This window comes from Plectropomus leopardus, chromosome 17, assembly GCF_026936395.1.
Source record: "Plectropomus leopardus strain MGB_pleo_1.0 chromosome 17, ASM2693639v1, whole genome shotgun sequence".
NCBI classification, from domain to species: Eukaryota; Metazoa; Chordata; class Actinopteri; order Perciformes; family Serranidae; genus Plectropomus; species Plectropomus leopardus.
In genome coordinates this window covers 29,788,090-29,811,491 of record NC_142192.1, presented here as the reverse complement: position 1 = coordinate 29,811,491, position 23,402 = coordinate 29,788,090, and the positions used below count along the sequence as shown (strand labels likewise).

The 23,402-nt window shown below is 38.5% G+C and overlaps 3 pseudogenes; all 3 read left to right on the top strand.

Annotated features, from left to right (window-relative positions):
• Positions 1–5,626: 5,626 nt before the first annotated feature.
• LOC148186702 (Ig kappa-b4 chain C region pseudogene) lies at positions 5,627–6,138 on the top strand (annotated as a pseudogene).
• A 5,295-nt stretch (positions 6,139–11,433) lies between these two features.
• LOC148186701 (Ig kappa-b4 chain C region pseudogene) lies at positions 11,434–11,935 on the top strand (annotated as a pseudogene).
• A 10,061-nt stretch (positions 11,936–21,996) lies between these two features.
• Positions 21,997–22,486, top strand: LOC148186700 (Ig kappa-b4 chain C region pseudogene; annotated as a pseudogene).
• Positions 22,487–23,402: the final 916 nt, after the last annotated feature.

Here is a 23,402-nt window from a genome sequence, read left to right as displayed (position 1 = left end):
TGTGTGGATATTTTTTATTGCAACAGATCCCCTCTCTCATGTGTTTAGAGGTTCAAGATGAAAACCCATATCAGTGTTAGATTGTCTCCCCACTGGTGACGATTTTATTCATGAACTCCAGAATCACATCATGTCACATATCCACTAACTCTGTCAGGCTCTCCTGACAGTGTCTCCTATTAACAGTAATGTCCCGATGCAGCCAAGGTCTAACTGGATCAATGAAACAGGGACACTTTGATTACATTATTTTGAACTGTGTTATAAAAAAATACTTAATACAGCTTGAGGGATTAGAAAGAAATTGCAGAGTATCATCAGCATAAGCTGATATAAAATATTTAAATCAAAGTCTTAATGTCACTTTTGCAGATTTACATGAGGAGCCTTTTTTGTGAATATCTTTCTTCATCAAGAAATATGCTCAATCTTGTGAATACAACTACAAATATGTAAATGAAAGGTATTTCAGGGTTTCACAGTAAAAAATCTATACAAATAAATAATATAAAAAAAATAATAAGATAACACATGGTGTCACATTTTGCAAAGTCTTCATGTAGGAACTTTGAGTGTACATGAAGCAATCTGAGATAAATAATACTGACTGAAACACTTTTATCTTCCTGCACAACTTTCTGTTTTTATGCATTAATGAAAAAAGTCTTAGTTTGTTGGAAACCTCTTGGCGTGTTTCATGAAATAACTTTAAATAATTTATCGTAACAAGTTGAATTATTATTGTTACTTTTTTATTTAGAATTGTTTCATTTAACTTAAAACTTAGTAAGGTTGCTGAACGACTATAGAAATGTTTTTTTAAAGAATCAAAAGAAAGATTTTTTAAATAATTGTATTAATTATTTTGTTTTAACATGAAGCCATATCTAATAATATAACCTTGTCTTACTGCTTGAGTATGTATCTCATTTACACAAAAACAGTCATCACAGGTGACTTTGAATGAACTGTTTCAAACTCTGTCTGAAGAAAACTTTCAATAAAATTATATATTACTTTATATGTGAATGACTGTGCATGATTGTGTTACAGTTTTGCTCTACTTCTTTTTGTTTTGCACTTTGTTGATATCCATGTGTCTCGTGTTGCCGTTTCATTGCAGCCGTTAAGTCAGATCAGTTCCTCTCCAGCTGAGGAGGTTTTTGTACGACGTTGTTTCACTGTGTGAACGGCAAGCTGTGCCTCTGCAGACAATAATAATCTCCTTCGTCTTCAGTCTGAACTCCTCTGATGGTCAGAGTGAAGTCAGTCCCAGAGCCTGTCCCACTGAAACGCTCTGAAACTCCAGAATGACGATTTGTAGCATAACGAATCAAAAGTTTGGGAGATTCTCCAGATTTCTGAAAGTACCAGTGAAGGTTGCTACTTATACTTGTACTGGCTTTACATGTGATAGAGACAGTCTGTCCTGCTACAGCAGACTGAGATCCAGGAGACTGAGTCAGGATGATTTCTCCTGATGAACCTGGAAAATATCAAAAACAGGAGAAAGATGATCAACATCCAAACAGAAGAGCATCATTTCTTGAACACGGAGAATAGATGGAAGAAGGTAACTGCTGCTTGTTTCAGTGTCTCTCCATCATAGCAGAACATCACTGAGGTGAACCTGGTTGCATCCTGAAGCAAAGTTTTCAGAAGAGAGTCTCACCCTGAACAAGGAGCCCCAGGGTGACCAGCAGTAGACTCAGTGACATCATCATTGTGCTGCCGGCGTCTCAGTGTCTCTGAAAGGTCTGGACAGACACTGATCAACACTGTCCTCTTAACGTCTGGGAGCAGAGAGGCAGGACACATATGCAAACACACAGAGTCAGTGAGCTGTAGCTGTCCTCAACATATCATGCTGTTTAACCTCAGTGCTGACAGCATGGACCGACACGTTTACATAGTATGGTCTTTTTTTGATGTCCAAGCTGTTAAAAATTATGTTGTATTGAACATTTTTTAGACTTCTTAAACAAACCTTTGAATAAGTAACCATGTCAAGCAGCTAGATTTGTTTGTAGTTGTTTTTCTGTCCTGATTTGGTTCACCTGTCCCTCATTAGCCTTGCTGTCCCCTGTCCCTCGTTAACACCCTCCTCCCTTTGTGTCTTTAGTCTGTGTGTGTTTTCTCTTTTGCAGTGTCACATCATCTGCATTTGAAGCTGGTGTCTCTTGTCTCTTTGCAACAACAGATTCCACAATAAATTATATAAAAGGCCCCAAAACCTTTGAATATTTATATATGAAGGCAGGTGTTTTTATTCGTACCAAATACTGATTAATACATTATTAAAAGAGCCTGTCTGACAGAGAAAAGACAGATGTAATATCAAAGAAGAGGGGAATTTTAGGAAAGACAGGAACAGTTTTGTAGGTATTTATGAAGGCAGAAATAAGGAAAGATTATTCAAAACTTTGAAATGACCTTTCATTTCTTTTAGGGAAGGCAAAAAACTTGGCTTAGATTACTTTCTCTGAGTTTATTTGACTGCTGATTCCTAATTGAAATTGGGATTAAGAGATGCCAGACAAATTAAAAAACCTTCTGATTATTTACCGAAGGAAGAGAAGTGGATTTTGTGGTGTATTATAAGATATTGTCAGATAATAAAATATTTTTTTTTTATTTGATGATATGAATGCATGCTACATATACCGTGTGTGTTTCTGTGTGTGTGTGTGTGTGTGTGTGTGTGTCAGTGAAGTGTATCAGTCTCTGCAGTAGCTTCCAGCTGCAGCTGTCACTTCAGTTTCTGTTCAGTCTGACTGAGGGAGGTTTTTGTACGACGCTTTTTCACTGTGTGAACACATCCTGACTGTTGATATAATGATAACTCTGACAGTAATAAACTGCTGCATCTTCAGTCTGAACTCCACTGATGGTCAGAGTGAAGTCAGAGTTTGATCCTCTGCCTGTAAAACGATCTGGGATCCCTGATGCTCGAGTGCTGGCCAGGTAAATGAGGAGTTTAGGAGTTTCTCCGTCTCTCTGTTGGTACCAGGCTAAACAGTTAGAGTTATAAACATTCTGACTGGTCCTACATGAGATGGAGACGGAGCCTCCCACAGCAGATCTCACTGCTCCAGACTGAGTCACTGTGACCTGACCTCTGGACTCTGAGGACACAGAGACAGAAACATAAAGCAGCGTCATGGTTTTGTCGGCTTCATTTCAGAGGGACGGATGTTCATAGAGGAGAGGAGTTTGATTCTCTGGACTTTACCTGTGAAGCAGCAGCAGAGGAGAGTCCAGATGAGGACGCAGGTCAAAGTCATGTTTTTGATGAGGACCATTTCTGTGTCTTCTGTTGTCATGAAGGACAGCTGTCAGTCATCCAGAGCTCAACTCTCAGGACTATAAACTCTCCCAGAGCACTGGAGCATGGAGCTGCTGATGCAAAGTGGCTCTCTATGGAAATGCTCTGACTGACTCCAACAGGGACTTGGATTACTCTGATGAGGCTGTTTATCAGTGAATCTGTCAATACTGATTAGAAATTTGCAGGACCAATTAGAAACAACATGGGCCTCTTGCCCAGTTTTGCTTCTAAATGTTTGATTTTGTCTTTCTTGTCATATAAAGGAAGTTTTTTGTTCTCTGTGCCACAGAGACATTTAACATAGATCTGCATCACAATTTTTGATTTTTTTTTTAAATTTTATTTTGTAGGCTTCGCTTTCTTGTATCATTTATAGAGTTTATTTGCTGCTATTTTCCCATTTGCACTATTGTTTCTGTATGCTGCATATTCTGTTTAATTGGTGTGCTTATATATGCAATAGAAAGCATACTGACTGGAAACATCACCAGCTGACATGGTCCGTGCATTGTCAAGGACAGGAAGGCTCTACAGCGGGGGATTAAAACTGCCCAGAACATCACAGATTCCCATCTCCAGAGCATCAGTGACCTCGGTGAAGTGAGGTTACTGCACAGAGCCCAAAAGATACTGACAGACAGCAGCCACCCCAGACACAGTCTGGAAAAAGATACAGTTTCTGCTGCAGAACCACCAGACTACAGAGCAGCTTCTTTTCCCGGGCTGTGAAACTCTTCAACTCCTCCTTCGACGCCACAAGATGTAGCAGGATTTAGGATCACCTTGAATTTCATTTCTTCCTAAACTACATTGAAGAAAAATGACAATGAAGTTACCTTGTACCTTGTAATCTCTGCAGTCCAATTTCAATTATTTTAATTTTCATTTTAAATAAAAATACATTTTCAAACAATACATTCTGGAAATCTGTAGTACTGTGTTTTTCTCAGTTTGAATTTTATCATACATCCACACAGAAACGAATTCTGGTGAGTTTGTTTGTGTCAAAGTCAGAGAGCCGTGTCTCTCTGCAGTCAGAGGTTTTTGTACGGCGGCTCAATGACTTTGTATCACTGTGGAACACGTTCGGTGGAGGAACCAGACTGGATGTTGGAAGTAAGTCTAATTTTTAGAAAACTGTTTTATTACAAGAACTGTTTTTCTTAATTTATTTTCAGCACTCTTGACTTTCCATATTGATGCATAATTTTACAGAAATATTTTGCACTTAAAGTCGATGATTGCCTTTAAAATAAAGAATCAAAATGTAACTGAAATGAAAAAAAATCTTTGCAAGAGAATAGTTAATTTTCTCTAACTTTCATGGTAAAGTTTCACCTTGAAGGTTTTGTAGTTTAAGTTCAGTGTGTCAAAGTCAGAGAGCCGTGTCTCTCTGCAGTCAGAGGTTTTTGTACGGCGGCTCAATTACTTTGTATCACTGTGGTGGACTTTTGGTGGAGGAACCAGACTGGATGTTGGAAGTAAGTTTCTTCACAAATACTAGAAAACATATTGTAAGGATTAAAATTTGAATTTGTAATATCTTCAGTACGTTAAATTATCTTGTTTATTTTTTTTGTTTATGTTTTATTTCTCCTCTTTTACCATGGAGGCAGTCTCACAGCAGCTTTACCCAATGTGTCGTTAAAAATTTCACAATACTGGAATTTAAAAGCTTTAACGATAAAAGAGATAAAACTGCAAACCTTTTTCAAAAATTGTTTTCCAGGATTAGATTACAATTTTGCACTAAAATGATTGACATTTTTTTAAAACAAATTTCCTAAAGGATCAATTATTCAAGTAAAATTGAACAGAGTGAAGACAATATGGTAATTTGAAAATCTGCAAAATCTTTCAATTGTGTTAAATGTTTCAAATTTCAAAAATCTTTGATGGTGATTGAAAACCGCATGAAGATTTTTTGCTTGTAATCAGTTCATTTTCTGTATTTATGTTTTCACTAGATATGTTAATGATAAGTTACGTTCAGTTTAAGGTTTTGGATGAGAAAGTTTGAAAACTGGTCTAAATTTTGAGATTTTAATTCCAGAGTAGTTTGATATATTTCGGGTGGCTCTGTATGATGATTCTCTCTGTGCTGGTTTGCATGAGAGGCTTCTTAAAGGGAAGTGAAACAATGTGTGAGTGAGTGACTGCTGGAGCAGAAAAAACATCTGACAGAAACTCCTTAAAGGACAAAATCAGCTCTCACACAGTAAATGTGTCCAAGTGTCTGCTGGTCGACTGACAGCCGTGGTGGTCCCTGTCCTCTAAGCTGATTGCTGTCTCCCTAGGTGACGTCCGTCCCTCCCTGACGGTGCTGCCCCCCTCCAGTGAGGAGCTGGAGCAGGGGAAGGCCACGCTCATGTGTCTGGCCAACAAGGGCTTCCCCTCAGACTGGAGTCTGTCCTGGAAGGTGGACGGCAGCAGCAGCAGCAGCAGCAGCAGCAGCTGGGAGGAGAGCAGGAGCCCCGGGGTGCTGGAGAAGGACGGCCGCTACAGCTGGAGCAGCACCCTGAGGCTCTCTGCAGACCAGTGGAGGAAGGTGGGCTCTGTGACCTGTGAGGCCACCCAGGGCTCCCAGACTCCACTCTCTCAGACACTGAGGAGAGACCAGTGTTCCCAGTCCTGACCTGACTCACTGGGACTCTGCTACTGGTTTTACTCTGCTACTGCTCTCAATCTGCACTCTGTCTCTCTTTCTATCATCTCACTTAACAACAGTTTTCAATTAGAAATAGTCATGTTTTTATTGTTGTCATAATGCTTATATGCTGTATAATAAAACATAAGTCAAGTGAAATAAATGTGTGGATATTTTTTATTGCAACAGATCCCCTCTCTCATGTGTTTAGAGGTTCAAGATGAAAACCCATATCAGTGTTAGATTGTCTCCCCACTGGTGACGATTTTATTCATGAACTCCAGAATCACATCATGTCACATATCCACTAACTCTGTCAGGCTCTCCTGACAGTGTCTCCTATTAACAGTAATGTCCCGATGCAGCCAAGGTCTAACTTGATCAATGAAACAGGGACACTTTGATTACATTATTTTGAACTGTGTTATAAAAAAATACTTAATACAGCTTGAGGGATTAGAAAGAAATTGCAGAGTATCATCAGTATAAGATGATATAAAATATTTAAATCTAAGTATTAATGTCACTTTTGCAGATTTACATGAGGAGCCTTTTTTGTGAATATCTTTCTTCATCAAGAAATATGCTCAATCTTGTGAATACATCTACAAATATGTAAATGAAAAGTATTTCAGGGTTTCACAGTAAAAATCTATACAAATAAATAATACAAAAAATAATAATAAGATAAAACATGGTGTCACATTTTGCAAAGTCTTCATGTAGGAACTTTGAGTGTACATGAAGCAATCTGAGATAAATAATACTGACTGAAACACTTTTATCTTCCTGCACAACTTTCTGTTTTTATGCATTAATGAAAAAAGTCTTAGTTTGTTGGAAACCTCTTGGTGTGTTTCATTAAATAACTTTAAATATTTTAACGTAACAAGTTGAATTATTATTGTTACTTTTTTATTTAGAATTATTTCATTTAACTTAAAACTTAGTAAGTTTGCTGAACGACTATAAAAATGATTTTTAAAGAATCAAAAGAAAGAAATGTCATTTTTTTATAATTGTCTTAATTATTTTGTTTTAACATGAAGCCATATCTAATAATATAGCCTTGTCTTACTGCTTGAGTATGTATCTCATTTACACAAAAACAGTCATCACAACTGACTTTGAATGAACTGTTTCAAACTCTGTCTGAAGAAAACTTTCAATAAAATTATATATTACTTTATATGTGAATGACTGTGTATGATTGTGTTACAGTTTTGCTGTACTTCTTTTCGTTTTGCACTTTGTCAATATCCATGTGTCTCGTGTTGCCGCTTTCATTGCAGCCGTTAAGTCAGATCAGTTCCTCTCCAGCTGAGGAGGTTTTTGTACAACGTTGTTTCACTGTGTGAACGGCAAGCTGTGCCTCTGCAGACAATAATAATCTCCTTCGTCTTCAGTCTGAACTCCTCTGATGGTCAGAGTGAAGTCAGTCCCAGAGCCTGTCCCACTGAAACGCTCTGAAACTCCAGAATGACGATTTGTAGCATAACGAATCAAAAGTTTGGGAGATTCTCCAGATTTCTGAAAGTACCAGTGAAGGTTGCTACTTATACTTGTACTGGCTTTACATGTGATAGAGACAGTCTGTCCTGCTACAGCAGACTGAGATCCAGGAGACTGAGTCAGGATGATTTCTCCTGATGAACCTGGAAAATATAAAAAACAGGAGAAAGATGATCAACATCCAAACAGAAGAGCATCATTTCTTGAACACGGAGAATAGATGGAAGAAGGTAACTGCTGCTTGTTTCAGTGTCTCTCCATCATAGCAGAACATCACTGAGGTGAACCTGGTTGCATCCTGAAGCAAAGTTTTCAGAAGAGAGTCTCACCCTGAACAAGGAGCCCCAGGGTGACCAGCAGTAGACTCCAGTGACATCATCATTGTGCTGCCGGCGTCTCAGTGTCTCTGAAAGGTCTGGACAGACACTGATCAACACTGTCCTCTTAACGTCTGGGGAGCAGAGAGGCAGGACACATATGCAAACACACAGAGTCAGTGAGCTGTAGCTGTCCTCAACATATCATGCTGTTTAACCTCAGTGCTGACAGCATGGACCGACACGTTTACATAGTATGGTCTTTTTTTGATGTCCAAGCTGTTAAAAATTATGTTGTATTGAACATTTTTTAGACTTCTTAAACAAACCTTTGAATAAGTAACCATGTCAAGCAGCTAGATTTGTTTGTAGTTGTTTTTCTGTCCTGATTTGGTTCACCTGTCCCTCATTAGCCTTGCTGTCCCCTGTCTCTCGTTAACACCCTCCTCCCTTTGTGTCTTTAGTCTGTGTGTGTTTTCTCTTTTTCAGTGTCACATCATCTGCATTTGAAGCTGGTGTCTCTTGTCTCTTTGCAACAACAGATTCCACAATAAATTATATAAAAGGCCCCAAAACCTTTGAATATTTATATATGAAGGCAGGTGTTTTTATTAGTACCAAATAATGATTAATACATTATTAAAAGAGCCTGTCTGACAGAGAAAAGACAGATGTAATATCAAAGAAGAGGGGAATTTTAGGAAAGACAGGAACAGTTTTGTAGGTATTTATGAAGGCAGAAATAAGGAAAGATTATTCAAAACTTTGAAATGACCTTTCATTTCTTTTAGGGAAGGCAAAAAACTTGGCTTAGATTACTTTCTCTGAGTTTATTTGACTGCTGATTCCTAATTGAAATTGGGATTAAGAGATGCCAGACAAATTAAACAACCTTCTGATTATTTACCGAAGGAAGAGAAGTGGATTTTGTGGTGTATTATAAGATGTAGATGTAGTTGTTTTTTATTTTTTGATGATATGAATGCATGCTACATATACTGTGTGTGTGTGTGTGTGTGTGTGTGTGTGTGTGTGTGTGTGTGTGTGTCCTCAGTGAAGTGTATCAGTCTCTGCAGTAGCTTCCAGCTGCAGTTGTCACTTCAGTTTCTGTTCAGTCTGACTGAGGGAGGTTTTTGTACGACGCTTTTTCACTGTGTGAACACATGCTGACTGTTGATATAATGAAAACTCTGACAGTAATAAACTGCTGCATCTTCAGTCTGAACTCCACTGATGGTCAGAGTGAAGTCAGAGTTTGATCCTCTGCCTGAAAAACGATCTGGGATCCCTGATGCTCGAGTGCTGGCCTCGTAAATGAGCAGTTTAGGAGTTTCTCCGTCTCTCTGTTGGTACCAGGCTAAACGGTTAGAGCTATAAACATTCTGACTGGTCCTACATGTGATGGAGACGGAGGCTCCCACAGCAGATCTCACTGCTCCACGCTGAGTCACTGTGACCTGACCTCTGGACTCTGAGGACACAGAGACAGAAACATAAAGCAGCGTCATGGTTTTGTCGGCTTCATTTCAGAGGGACGGATGTTCATAGAGGAGAGGAGTTTGATTCTCTGGACTTTACCTGTGAAGCAGCAGCAGAGGAGAGTCCAAATGAGGACGCAGGTCAAAGTCATGTTTTTGATGAGGACCATTTCTGTGTCTTCTGTTGTCATGAAGGACAGCTGTCAGTCATCCAGAGTTCAACTCTCAGGACTATAAACTCTCCCAGAGCACTGGAGCATGGAGCTGCTGATGCAAAGTGGCTCTCTATGGAAATGCTCTGACTGACTCCAACAGGGACTTGGATTACTCTGATGAGGCTGTTTATCAATGAATCTGTCAATACTGATTAGAAATTTGCAGGACCAATTAGAAACAACATGGGTCTCTTGCCAAGTTTTGCTTCCAAAAGTTTGATTTTGTCTTTCAACAGCCAACTGGAACATATAAAGGAAGTTTTTTGTTCTCTGTGCCACAGAGACATTTAACATAGATCTGCATCACAATTTTTGATTTTTTTTAAATTTTATTTTGTAGGCTTTGCTTTCTTGTATCATTTATAGAGTTTATTTGCTGCTATTTTCCCATTTCCACTATTGTTTCTTTATGCTGCATATTCTGTTTAATTGGTGTGCTTATATATGCAATAGAAAGCATACTGACTGGAAACATCACCAGCTGGCATGGTCCGTGCATTGTCAAGGACAGGAAGGCTCTACAGCGGGTGATTAAAACTGCCCAGAACATCACAGATTCCCATCTCCAGAGCATCAGTGACCTCGGTGAAGTGAGGTTACTGCACAGAGCCCAAAAGATACTGACAGACAGCAGCCACCCCAGACACAGTCTGGAAAAAGATACAGTTTCTGCTGCAGAACCACCAGACTACAGAGCAGCTTCTTTTCCCGGGCTGTGAAACTCTTCGACTCCTCCTTCGACGCCACAAGATGTAGCAGGATTTAGGATCACCTTGAATTTCATTTCTTCCTAAACTACATTGAAGAAAAGTGACAATGAAGTTACCTTGTACCTTGTAATCTCTGCAGTCCAATTTCAGTTATTTTAATTTTCATTTTAAATAAAAATACATTTTCAAACAATACATTCTGGAAATCTGTAGTACTGTGTTTTTCTCAGTTTGAATTTTATCATACATCCACACAGAAATGAATTCTGGTGAGTTTGTTTGTGTCAAAGTCAGAGAGCTGTGTCTCTCTGCAGTCAGAGGTTTTTGTACGGCGGCTCAATGACTTTGTATCACTGTGGTGGACTTTTGGTGGAGGAACCAGACTGGATGTTGGAAGTAAGTTTCTTCACAAATATTAAATAACATATTTGAAGGATTTAAATTTCAATTTGTAATATCTTCAGTATATTAAATTATCTTGGGATTTTTTTGTTTTTTTTTTTATATTTCTGCTTTTATTTCTCCTCTGTTACCATGGAGGCAGTCTCACTGCAGCTTTAGCAAATGATTCTTTACGAATTTTCACGATACTTCAATTTAAAAAGCTTTAGTTGTAAAAAGAGATAAAACTGTGTTAAGAGAGTTAAGAGATAAAACCTGTTGTTGATGTTTTCAAGATCAAATTACAATTTTGCACCAAAATGATGAATGTTTTTAAAACAAATTCAGAATGAATCAGTTATTCCAATTCAGTTGAACAGAGTGAAAACAAAATGGGTATTTGGAAATCTGCAAAATCTTTCAATTGTGTTAAATGTTTCAAATTTCAAAAATCTTTGATGGTGATTGAAAACCACATGAAGATTACTTGATTATAATCAGTTCGTTTTCTGTATTTATGTTTCCATGAGATATGTTAATGATAAGTTACGTTCAGTTTAAGGTTTTGGATGAGAAAGTTTGAAAACTGGTCTAAATTTTGAGATTTTATTTCCAGAGTAGTTTGATATATTTCGGGTGGCTCTGTATGATGATTCTCTCTGTGCTGGTTTGCATGAGAGGCTTCTTAAAGGGAAGTGAAACAATGTGTGAGTGAGTGACTGCTGGAGCAGAAAAACCAGCTGACAGAAACTCCTTAAAGGACAAAATCAGCTCTCACACAGTAAATGTGTCCAAGTGTCTGCTGGTCGACTGACAGCCGTGTGGTCCCTGTCCTCTAAGCTGATTGCTGTCTCCTAGGTGACGTCCGTCCCTCCCTGACGGTGCTGCCCCCCTCCAGTGAGGAGCTGGAGCAGGGGAAGGCCACGCTCATGTGTCTGGCCAACAAGGGCTTCCCCTCAGACTGGAGTCTGTCCTGGAAGGTGGACGGCAGCAGCAGCAGCAGCAGCAGCAGCAGCAGCTGGGAGGAGAGCAGGAGCCCCGGGGTGCTGGAGAAGGACGGCCGCTACAGCTGGAGCAGCACCCTGAGGCTCTCTGCAGACCAGTGGAGGAAGGTGGGCTCTGTGACCTGTGAGGCCACCCAGGGCTCCCAGACTCCACTCTCTCAGACACTGAGGAGAGACCAGTGTTCCTAGTCCTGACCTGACTCACTGGGACTCTGCTACTGGTTTTACTCTGCTACTGCTCTCAATCTGCACTCTGTAACACTGTCTTAGTCTCTCTTCTTTGCTTGTCTTAATGTTGATGGTTCAAAGATATCGAAATAATAAAGATTTTATCAAATCAGCACTTTCTATGAGATTGTTGTGAATGCATCATGTTTTATACTCTATCAGCTTTTCCATTTACTGTATATGTTTAGAAACACAATAAACAGTTGTGTGCAAAGTCAATCCAAGTCAGTTAATTGTTTTCAATATATTCTGACTGAAAAAAATGTTGTGCTATAGTTTTATCTGTGAAACTTGATTATAATTCACACACTTAGACCTTTTTAAAAGAAAATCACTTAAATACACTGCAAAAATGGCCTGTCAAATTTAAGGCCAAACACCCTAGATTTAAGCATACTTGAACTTAAAAGAAGCAAATTTGGCTGCCAGTGCAGTAAGCAAATTTTGCTTGTTAAGATGTCTTAAAACCAGTAAAACTGTGTGACTCTCATTATAGCCCATAAAATCTTGAAATAAGATCAAAACACTAATTTCAAGCAATTTATTTAAGCCTAGTTGGACATACTAGTGCTTAAAATAAGGTTTCTATAGACCTGAAGTGGATGTTTCCAGACTTGTCTCCTGTATCTAGTTAAAAATAACTCAGAAAAAGACAAAGATGCTTAACAAGACCAGGCAAGTGATATTTATTTGAAATAAGTCAAATGATCTTTCCTAGTCAGCACTAGATAATCATTAATACATAAAACAAGACTAACTAGATTTTTTAATCTAAATATAAGATTATTACACTTGGTTAGATTGGCAGTTTTTGCAGTGTATCTGTTATCATTCAATTCTGATTTCCAGTATTTCTCATATCTAAGAAGAATTAATTTGGAATCATCCCAAATATTGAAAAAGACCAAAAAAAAAGTCGCAAAGCAATTTTTCGAATTCAACATATGAAGCAGCATGTCATTCACATACAGGGATATGCAAAATGATGCACCTGCTATTTTCCAAAAATAAGTAAAATCTTAGAGCAATTATTCTCCAAAAGACTTGCTGAAAGAGTCAATAACAATTACCAATTCATCAGTTAACTCATGTACATATTATTGAAAGATTAATAGCTATGTGTAATGGGTAAATTGTGAAGAAAGTTAACTCTGATAGCCTGTTAGTGACTCAGTTCTTCGAGAATAAAATTAAAAAATGGAAAAAAAAAAATCCACGGCAATATTTGCAGCATTTATAACATGCTTCAACCTGAAAGATTTAGAAACGCAAGCAATGTTTTTTCTGAGGATAAACATTGAAAAAAATGTAAAGGGCCATCAATAACATTTGTCAGATATGCCACACTGTGACCTTATTTCATTTATTATGTATAATGGCAACAATTGTAATCTCTGTTGAGCATCTCTTGTGGCCCCTTTCTCTGTATGTGTATTGATAGTAAAGGTATATTGTGTGAACTCTTAAGTGTTTAAAATCAACTTGTTAAACGTGCGTGTGTGTGTGTGTGTGTGTGTGTGTGTGTGTGTCAGTGAAGTGTATCAGTCTCTGCAGTAGCTTCCAGCTGCAGCTGTCACTTCAGTTTCTGTTCAGTCTGACTGAGGGAGGTTTTTGTACGACGCTTTTTCACTGTGTGAACACATCCTGACTGTTGATATAATGAAAACTCTGACAGTAATAAACTGCTGCATCTTCAGTCTGAACTCCACTGATGGTCAGAGTGAAGTCAGAGTTTGATCCTCTGCCTGAAAAACGATCTGGGATCCCTGATTCTCGAGTGCTGGCCCAGTAAATGAGGAGTTTAGGAGTTTCTCCGTCTCTCTGTTGGTACCAGGCTAAAAGATGGTAGTTGCTCCACACATAAACATCCTGACTGGTCCTACATGTGATGGAGACGGAGCCTCCCACAGCAGATCTCACTGCTCCAGGCTGAGTCACTGTGACCTGACCTCTGGACTCTGAGGACACAGAGACAGAAACATAAAGCAGCGTCATGGTTTTGTCGGCTTCATTTCAGAGGGACGGATGTTCATAGAGGAGAGGAGTTTGATTCTCTGGACTTTACCTGTGAAGCAGCAGCAGAGGAGAGTCCAGATGAGGACGCAGGTCAAAGTCATGTTTTTGATGAGGACCATTTCTGTGTCTTCTGTTGTCATGAAGGACAGCTGTCAGTCATCCAGAGTTCAACTCTCAGGACTATAAACTCTCCCAGAGCACTGGAGCATGGAGCTGCTGATGCAAAGTGGCTCTCTATGGAAATGCTCTGACTGACTCCAACAGGGACTTGGATTACTCTGATGAGGCTGTTTATCAGTGAATCTGTCAGTACTGATTACAGATTTTTAGTACCAGTTTTATTTGACTTTGACCTTTTGACCAATTTTGCTTCTAAATGTTTGACTTTGGGCCCAAATGGCCAACTCTCATATTACATGTTTCATTGATAAAGTTTTATTCCTATTTTTTTCAGTGTGTATTATTTCAACACAATAAAGAAGTTTTCATCATATCAGTTGGTCTCATGTATGTTCTTATAAAAACAAAAAAAAAAACAGATCTTGTTTTATTGGTTCTGTTCCAGTAAGACTGACCTCCACTGAGTCTCAGATTTTTATATTAAAGTGTCTATAAGGAGAAACAACACACTAAAACAATGCAATATTGAATATTTTTTTACATAAAAACAAGGAGACACATCAGATATACATTAATGTAAGCTTAATGTGACCCAAACATGAATGACATTTTTTTTCCAGAAGCTTTTGTCACAACAGAAACTTCTTAGTGCACTAATAGAAAAGTGCTGATTATTTTCCAAACCATGAATAATTGTTCAAATATTTTATTGAAAATCAGACATTCTGTCTGGATCTCATAAATGAAGTGTGTCATGACCAGAAACATTCAAAGGAGAAATGGTCTTAGAAGTTTTCAGAAAGTTTAATTGATCTCATTTAATCTACAATGTTTGAGGATGATTTATAGCATATAAATTATAAAGTAGTGTATCATCAGCATATTATGTCATCAAAATATCAACATCAGCAATGTGACCTCAAAATATAACATAACTTAAACCTAAATGTGTTTTGATAAGAACAGAAGCTCATTTACAATGTAAGGTGTCCAGCTTTCCTGAAAAGTAAAACTATACGAAGAAGTAAATAAATATATTTATTTGAATTACTCTTAATATATTCTTTAAAAATGGACTAATGTAAATGCTGTTGCTGTATTAACTTATCTAATATTGCACTCACTGACTTTTATTGTTTAGCAACCCATTTCAAGAAAATTACTAATAAAACTTACTCTAGTATGAAAACTAGTTTCTAACATTATTTGATGAACAGAACTAAAGTGTCAGTCAAGATTCTTCAGTCTGTTTCTCTGCAGCTGCTGAGGCAGATCAGTTCCTCTTAAGCTGAGGGAGGTTTTTGTACGACAGTTTTTCACTGTGTGAACGAGCTGTAACTCTGCTGACAATAATAATCTCCTGCATCTTCAGTCTGAACTCCTCTGATGGTCAGAGTGAAGTCAGTCCCAGACTGAGACCCACTGAAACGCTCTGAAACTCCAGAATGACGATTTGTAGCATCATGAATTAAGAGTTTGGGAGATTCTCCAGATTTCTGAAGGTACCAGTGAATGTCATCGCTGACATATGCACTGGCTTTACATGTGATAGAGACAGTCTGTCCTGCTACAGCAGACTGAGATCCAGGAGACTGAGTCAGGATGATTTCTCCTGATGAACCTGGAAAATATAAAAAATAGGAGAAAGACGATCAACATCCAAACAGAAGAGCATCATTTCTTGAACACGGAGAATAGATGGAAGAAGGTAACTGCTGCTTGTTTCAGTGTCTCTCCATCATAGCAGAACATCACTGAGGTGAACCTGGTTGCATCCTGAAGCAAAGTTTTCAGAAGAGAGTCTCACCCTGAACAAGGAGCCCCAGGGTGACCAGCAGTAGACTCAGTGACATCATCATTGTGCTGCCGGCGTCTCAGTGTCTCTGAAAGGTCTGGACAGACACTGATCAACACTGTCCTCTTAACGTCTGGGAGCAGAGAGGCAGGACACATATGCAAACACACAGAGTCAGTGAGCTGTAGCTGTCCTCAACATATCATGCTGTTTAACCTCAGTGCTGACAGCATGGACCGACACGTTTACATAGTATGGTCTTTTTTTGATGTCCAAGCTGTTAAAAATTATGTTGTATTGAACATTTTTTAGACTTCTTAAACAAACCTTTGAATAAGTAACCATGTCAAGCAGTTAGATTTGTTTGTAGTTGTTTTTCTGTCCTGATTTGGTTCACCTGTCCCTCATTAGCCTTGCTGTCCCCTGTCCCTCGTTAACACCCTCCTCCCTTTGTGTCTTTAGTCTGTGTGTGTTTTCTTTTCAGTGTCACATCATCTGCATTTGAAGCTGGTGTCTCTTTGTCTCTTTGCAACAACAGATTCCACAATAAATTATATAAAAGGCCCCAAAACCTTTGAATATTTATATATGAAGGCAGGTGTTTTTATTCGTACCAAATACTGATTAATACATTATTAAAAGAGCCTGTCTGACAGAGAAAAGACAGATGTAATATCAAAGAAGAGGGGAATTTTAGGAAAGACAGGAACAGTTTTGTAGGTATTTATGAAGGCAGAAATAAGGAAAGATTATTCAAAACTTTGAAATGACCTTTCATTTCTTTTAGGGAAGGAAAAAAACTTGGCTTAGATTACTTTCTCTGAGTTTATTTGACTGCTGATTCCTAATTGAAATTGGGATTAAGAGATGCCAGACAAATTAAACAACCTTCTGATTATTTACCGAAGGAAGAGAAGTGGATTTTGTGGTGTATTATAAGATGTTGTCAGATAATAAAATAGTTTTTTTTATTATTTGATGATATGAATGCATGCTACATATACCGTGTGTGTGTGTGTGTGTGTGTGTGTGTGTCCTCAGTGAAGTGTATCAGTCTCTGCAGTAGCTTCCAGCTGCAGCTGTCACTTCAGTTTCTGTTCAGTCTGACTGAGGGAGGTTTTTGTACGACGCTTTTTCACTGTGTGAACACATTCTGACTGTTGATATAATGAAAACTCTGACAGTAATAAACTGCTGCATCTTCAGTCTGAACTCCACTGATGGTCAGAGTGAAGTCAGAGTTTGATCCTCTGCCCGTAAAACGATCTGGGATCCCTGATGCTCGAGTGCTGGCCTGGTAAATGAGGAGTTTAGGAGTTTCTCCGTCTCTCTGTTGGTACCAGGCTAAACAGTTAGAGCTATAAACATTCTGACTGGTCCTACATGTGATGGGGACGGAGCCTCCCACAGCAGATCTCACTGCTCCAGGCTGAGTCACTGTGACCTGACCTCTGGACTCTGAGGACACAGAGACAGAAACATAAAGCAGCGTCATGGTTTTGTTGGCTTCATTTCAGAGGGACGGATGTTCATAGAGGAGAGGAGTTTGATTCTCTGGACTTTACCTGTGAAGCAGCAGCAGAGGAGAGTCCAGATGAGGACGCAGGTCAAAGTCATGTTTTTGATGAGGACCATTTCTGTGTCTTCTGTTGTCATGAAGGACAGCTGTCAGTCATCCAGAGTTCAACTCTCAGGACTATAAACTCTCCCAGAGCACTGGAGCATGGAGCTGCTGATGCAAAGTGGCTCTCTATGGAAATGCTCTGACTGACTCCAACAGGGACTTGATATTTTCTTGCTCATAATGAAGCTGAAAACTACAAAGTCTTTAATGACCTGAACATACATTTTATTCTAGCAAACATCTACCAAAAATTAAATTACACTAGAGTGTCATGACAACATTTTTATGTGTTGGATGCAGTTTTGTAAAACTAAACAAAATAAAAAAATATTTCTGTCAATACACCATATCTTTATTTAATATTGGTGTAATAAAGTAGGTAGTATTAATGCGGGTAAAAAGTATGAGCAAAGTTCATGTTAAAATGACTTTTAATGGATCTACAAAGGCTGAATGTAGTTGTGGAGCATTACAAAAAAAAATCCTTTCATCGGCTTAATGGAAACGACATTAAAGTGATCATTTTTAACTTTTGAACTTGAACATTAGTAAAATTTTGACTAAGAAGACTGTTGTTAAAATAATATTTTTTTTCCCTCATGTTTTGTTTTTTAGTGTAAAATGTTACAATAAGATGAAGTTATAAAGTATATTTTCTTCATATGAGGTAGTTTTTTTAGCATCTGTGCAGCTGTTGAAACAGCTTTTTTTGATGTCCAAGCAGTTTAAAATTATGTGACATTGAACATTTTTTAGACTTCTTAAGCAAACTTTTGAATACCTAACTATGTCAAGTACCTAAGTTTGTTTGTAATGTGATTTATGTTTTATCTTGAAAGTCACTCCTCATGTGTCATGTCCTGTTTAACTTCCTGTCTTTGTGTGTTTCTGTCCTGATTTGGTTCACCTGTCCCTCATTAGCCTTGCTGTCCCCTGTCCCTCGTTAACACCCTCCTCCCTTTGTGTCTTTAGTCTGTGTGTGTTTTCTCTTTTTCAGTGTCACATCATCTGCATTTGAAGCTGGTGTCTCTTGTCTCTCATGTTCCTCACATCATCTGCTTTGTCTCTAGTTCATTTTTTCTCCTGTACTTGTTTCTGTTTGCGTCCGTTCCTTCAGTTTTTGTTGCCTGCTTGTTTTCACATTAAAGCTCTGGGGTCTGTCTTTTTTGTAACTGTGAAATATGACAAACCAAGGTTTATATATTGTTTTGGTTGACAACAGATTCCACAATAAATTATATAAAAGGCCCCAAAACCTTTTAATATTTATATATGAAGGCAGGTGTTTTTATTAGTACCAAATAATGATTAATACATTATTAAAAGAGCCTGTCTGACAGAGAAAAGACAGATGTAATATCAAAGAAGAGGTGAATTTTAGGAAAGACAGGAACAGTTTCGTAGGTATTTATGAAGGCAGAAATAAGGAAAGATGATTCAAAACTTTGAAATGACCTTTCATTTCTTTTAGGGAAGGCAAAAAACTTGGCTTAGATTACTTTCTCTGAGTTTATTTGACTGCTGATTCCTAACTGAAATTGGGATTAAGAGATGCCAGACAAATTAAACAACCTTCTGATTATTTACCGAAGGAAGAGAAGTGGATTTTGTGGTGTATTATAAGATGTTGTCAGATAATAAAATAGTTGTTTTTTTTTTTTATTTGATGATATGCATGCATGCTACATATACGTGTGTGTGTGTGTGTGTGTGTGTGTCAGTGAAGTGTATCAGTCTCTGCAGTAGCTTCCAGCTGCAGCTGTCACTTCAGTTTCTGTTCAGTCTGACTGAGGGAGGTTTTTGTACGACACTTTTTCACTGTGTGAACACATGCTGACTGTTGATATAATGTTCACTCTGACAGTAATAAACTGCTGCATCTTCAGTCTGAACTCCACTGATGGTCAGAGTGAAGTCAGAGTTTGATCCTCTGCCTGTAAAACGATCTGGGATCCCTGATGCTCGAGTGCTGGCAAAGTAAATGAGCAGTTTAGGAGTTTCTCCGTCTCTCTGTTGGTACCAGGCTAAAAGATGGTTGTTGCTCCACACATGAACATCCTGACTGGTCCTACATGTGATGGGGACGGAGCCTCCCACAGCAGATCTCACTGCTCCACGCTGAGTCACTGTGACCTGACCTCTGGACTCTGAGGACACAGAGACAGAAACATAAAGCAGCGTCATGGTTTTGTCGGCTTCATTTCAGAGGGACGGATGTTCATAGAGGAGAGGAGTTTGATTCTCTGGACTTTACCTGTGAAGCAGCAGCAGAGGAGAGTCCAGATGAGGACGCAGGTCAAAGTCATGTTTTTGATGAGGACCATTTCTGTGTCTTCTGTTGTCATGAAGGACAGCTGTCAGTCATCCAGAGTTCAACTCTCAGGACTATAAACTCTCCCAGAGCACTGGAGCATGGAGCTGCTGATGCAAAGTGGCTCTCTATGGAAATGCTCTGACTGACTCCAACAGTCAATATTGATTCGAAATTTGCAGGACCAATTAGAAACAACATGGGCCTCTTGCCCAGTTTTGCTTCTAAATGTTTGATTTTGTCTTTCAAGGGCCAACTGGAACATATAAAGGAAGTTTTTTGTTCTCTGTGCCACAGAGACATTTAACATAGATCTGCATCACAATTTTTGATTTTTTTTTAAAATTTTATTTTGTAGGCTTTGCTTTCTTGTATCATTTATAGAGTTTATTTGCTGCTATTTTCCCATTTCCACTATTGTTTCTGTATGCTGCATATTCTGTTTAATTGGTGTGCTTATATATGCAATAGAAAGCATACTGACTGGAAACATCACCAGCTGGCATGGTCCGTGCATTGTCAAGGACAGGAAGGCTCTACAGCGGGGGATTAAAACTGCCCAGAACATCACAGATTCCCATCTCCAGAGCATCAGTGACCTCGGTGAAGTGAGGTTACTGCACAGAGCCCAAAAGATACTGACAGACAGCAGCCACCCCAGACACAGTCTGGAAAAAGATACAGTTTCTGCTGCAGAACCACCAGACTACAGAGCAGCTTCTTTTCCCGGGCTGTGAAACTCTTCGACTCCTCCTTCGACGCCACAAGATGTAGCAGGATTTAGGATCACCTTGAATTTCATTTCTTCCTAAACTACATTGAAGAAAAATGACAATGAAGTTACCTTGTACCTTGTAATCTCTGCAGTCCAATTTCAGTTATTTTAATTTTCATTTTAAATAAAAATACATTTTCAAACAATACATTCTGGAAATCTGTAGTACTGTGTTTTTCTCAGTTTGAATTTTATCATACATCCACACAGAAACGAATTCTGGTGAGTTTGTTTGTGTCAAAGTCAGAGAGCCGTGTCTCTCTGCAGTCAGAGGTTTTTGTACGGCGGCTCAATGACTTTGTATCACTGTGGTTGACTTTTGGTGGAGGAACCAGACTGGATGTTGGAAGTAAGTCAAACTTTATTTAAACTGGGTTTATCACAAAAACTGTTTCTGTATTTATAATCAACACCCTTGACATTCCATATTGATGCAGAATTTTACAGAAATATTTTGCACTTAAAGTCAATAATTGCCTTTGAAATAGAAAATCAAAATGTCATTGAAATGAAAAAAAAATTCTCAGTAAGATAATAAATAATTATCTCCAACTTTCATGGTAAAGTTTCACCTTGAAGGTTTTGTAGTTTAAGTTCAGTGTGTCAAAGTCAGAGAGCCGTGTCTCTCTGCAGTCAGAGGTTTTTGTAACGTATGACGGCTCAATGACTTTGTATCACTGTGGTGGACTTTTGGTGGAGGAACCAGACTGGATGTTGGAAGTAAGTTTCTTCACAAATATTAAATAACATATTTGAAGGATTTAAATTTCAATTTGTAATATCTTCAGTATATTAAATTATCTTGGGATTTTTTTGGGTTTTTTTTATATTTCTGCTTTTATTTCTCCTCTGTTACCATGGAGGCAATCTCACTGCAGCTTTAGCAAATGATTCTTTACGAATTTTCACGATACTTCAATTTAAAAAGCTTTAGTTGTAAAAAGAGATAAAACTGTGAACCTGTTGTTGATGTTTTCAAGATCAAATTACAATTTTGCACCAAAATGATGAATGTTTTTAAAACAAATTCAGAATGAATCAGTTATTCCAATTCAGTTGAACAGAGTGAAAACAAAATGGGTATTTGGAAATCTGCAAAATCTTTCAATTGTGTTAAATGTTTCAAATTTCAAAAATCTTTGATGGTGATTGAAAACCACATGAAGATTACTTGATTATAATCAGTTCGTTTTCTGTATTTATGTTTCCATGAGATATGTTAATGATAAGTTACGTTCAGTTTAAGGTTTTGGATGAGAAAGTTTGAAAACTGGTCTAAATTTTGAGATTTTATTTCCAGAGTAGTTTGATATATTTCGGGTGGCTCTGTATGATGATTCTCTCTGTGCTGGTTTGCATGAGAGGCTTCTTAAAGGGAAGTGAAACAATGTGTGAGTGAGTGACTGCTGGAGCAGAAAAACCATCTGACAGAAACTCCTTAAAGGACTAAATCAGCTCTCACACAGTAAATGTGTCCAAGTGTCTGCTGGTCGACTGACAGCCGTGTGGTCCCTGTCTTCTAAGCTGATTGCTGTCTCCTAGGTGACGTCCGTCCCTCCCTGACAGTGCTGCCCCCCTCCAGTGAGGAGCTGGAGCAGGGGAAGGCCACGCTCATGTGTCTGGCCAACAAGGGCTTCCCCTCAGACTGGAGTCTGTCCTGGAAGGTGGACGGCAGCAGCAGCAGCAGCAGCAGCAGCTGGGAGGAGAGCAGGAGCCCCGGGGTGCTGGAGAAGGACGGCCGCTACAGCTGGAGCAGCACCCTGAGGCTCTCTGCAGACCAGTGGAGGAAGGTGGGCTCTGTGACCTGTGAGGCCACCCAGGGCTCCCAGACTCCACTCTCTCAGACACTGAGGAGAGACCAGTGTTCCCAGTCCTGACCTGACTCACTGGGACTCTGCTACTGGTTTTACTCTGCTACTGCTCTCAATCTGCACTCTGTAACACTGTCTTAGTCTCTCTTCTTTGCTTGTCTTAATGTTGATGGTTCAAAGATATTGAAATAATAAAGATTTTATCAAATCAGCACTTTCTATGAGATTGTTGTGAATGCATCATGTTTTATACTCTATCAGCTTTTCCATTTACTGTATATGTTTAGAAACACAATAAACAGTTGTGTGCAAAGTCAATCCAAGTCAGTTAATTGTTTTCAATATATTTTGACTGAGAAAAATGTTGTGCTATAGTTTTATCTGTGAAACTTGATTATAATTCACACACTTAGACCATTTTAAAAGAAAATCACTTAAATATCTGTTATCATTCAGTTCTGATTTTCAGTATTTCTCATATCTAAGAAGAATTAATTTGGAATCATCCCAAATATTGAAAAAGACCGAAAAAAAGTTGCAAAGCAATTTTTAGAATTCAACATATGAAGCAGCATGTCATCCACATACAGGGATATACAAAATTATGCACCTGTTATTTTCCAAAAATAAGTAAAATCTTTGAGCAATTATTCTCCAAAAGACTTGCTGAAAGAGTCAATAACAATTACCAATTCATCGGATAAGTCATGGTTTCTGTCAATAAACATTTAAAAAATTGTAGAGGGCTATATATAACATTTGTCAGATACGCCACACTGTGACCTTATTTCATTTATTATGTATAATGGCAACAATTTTAATCTCTGTTGAGCATCTCTTGTGGCCCCTTTCTCTGGATGTGTATTGATAGTAAAGGTATATTGTGTGAACTCTTTAGTGTTTAAAATCAACTCATTAAATGTGCATGTGTGTGTGTGTGTGTGTGTGTGTGTGTGTGCGTGTGTGTGTCCTCAGTGAAGTGTATCAGTCTCTGCAGTAGCTTCCAGCTGCAGCTGTCACTTCAGTTTCTGTTCAGTCTGACTGAGGGAGGTTTTTGTACGACGCTTTTTCACTGTGTGAACAGCCACTGACTGTTCACATAAAATTCACCCATACAGTAGTAAACTGCT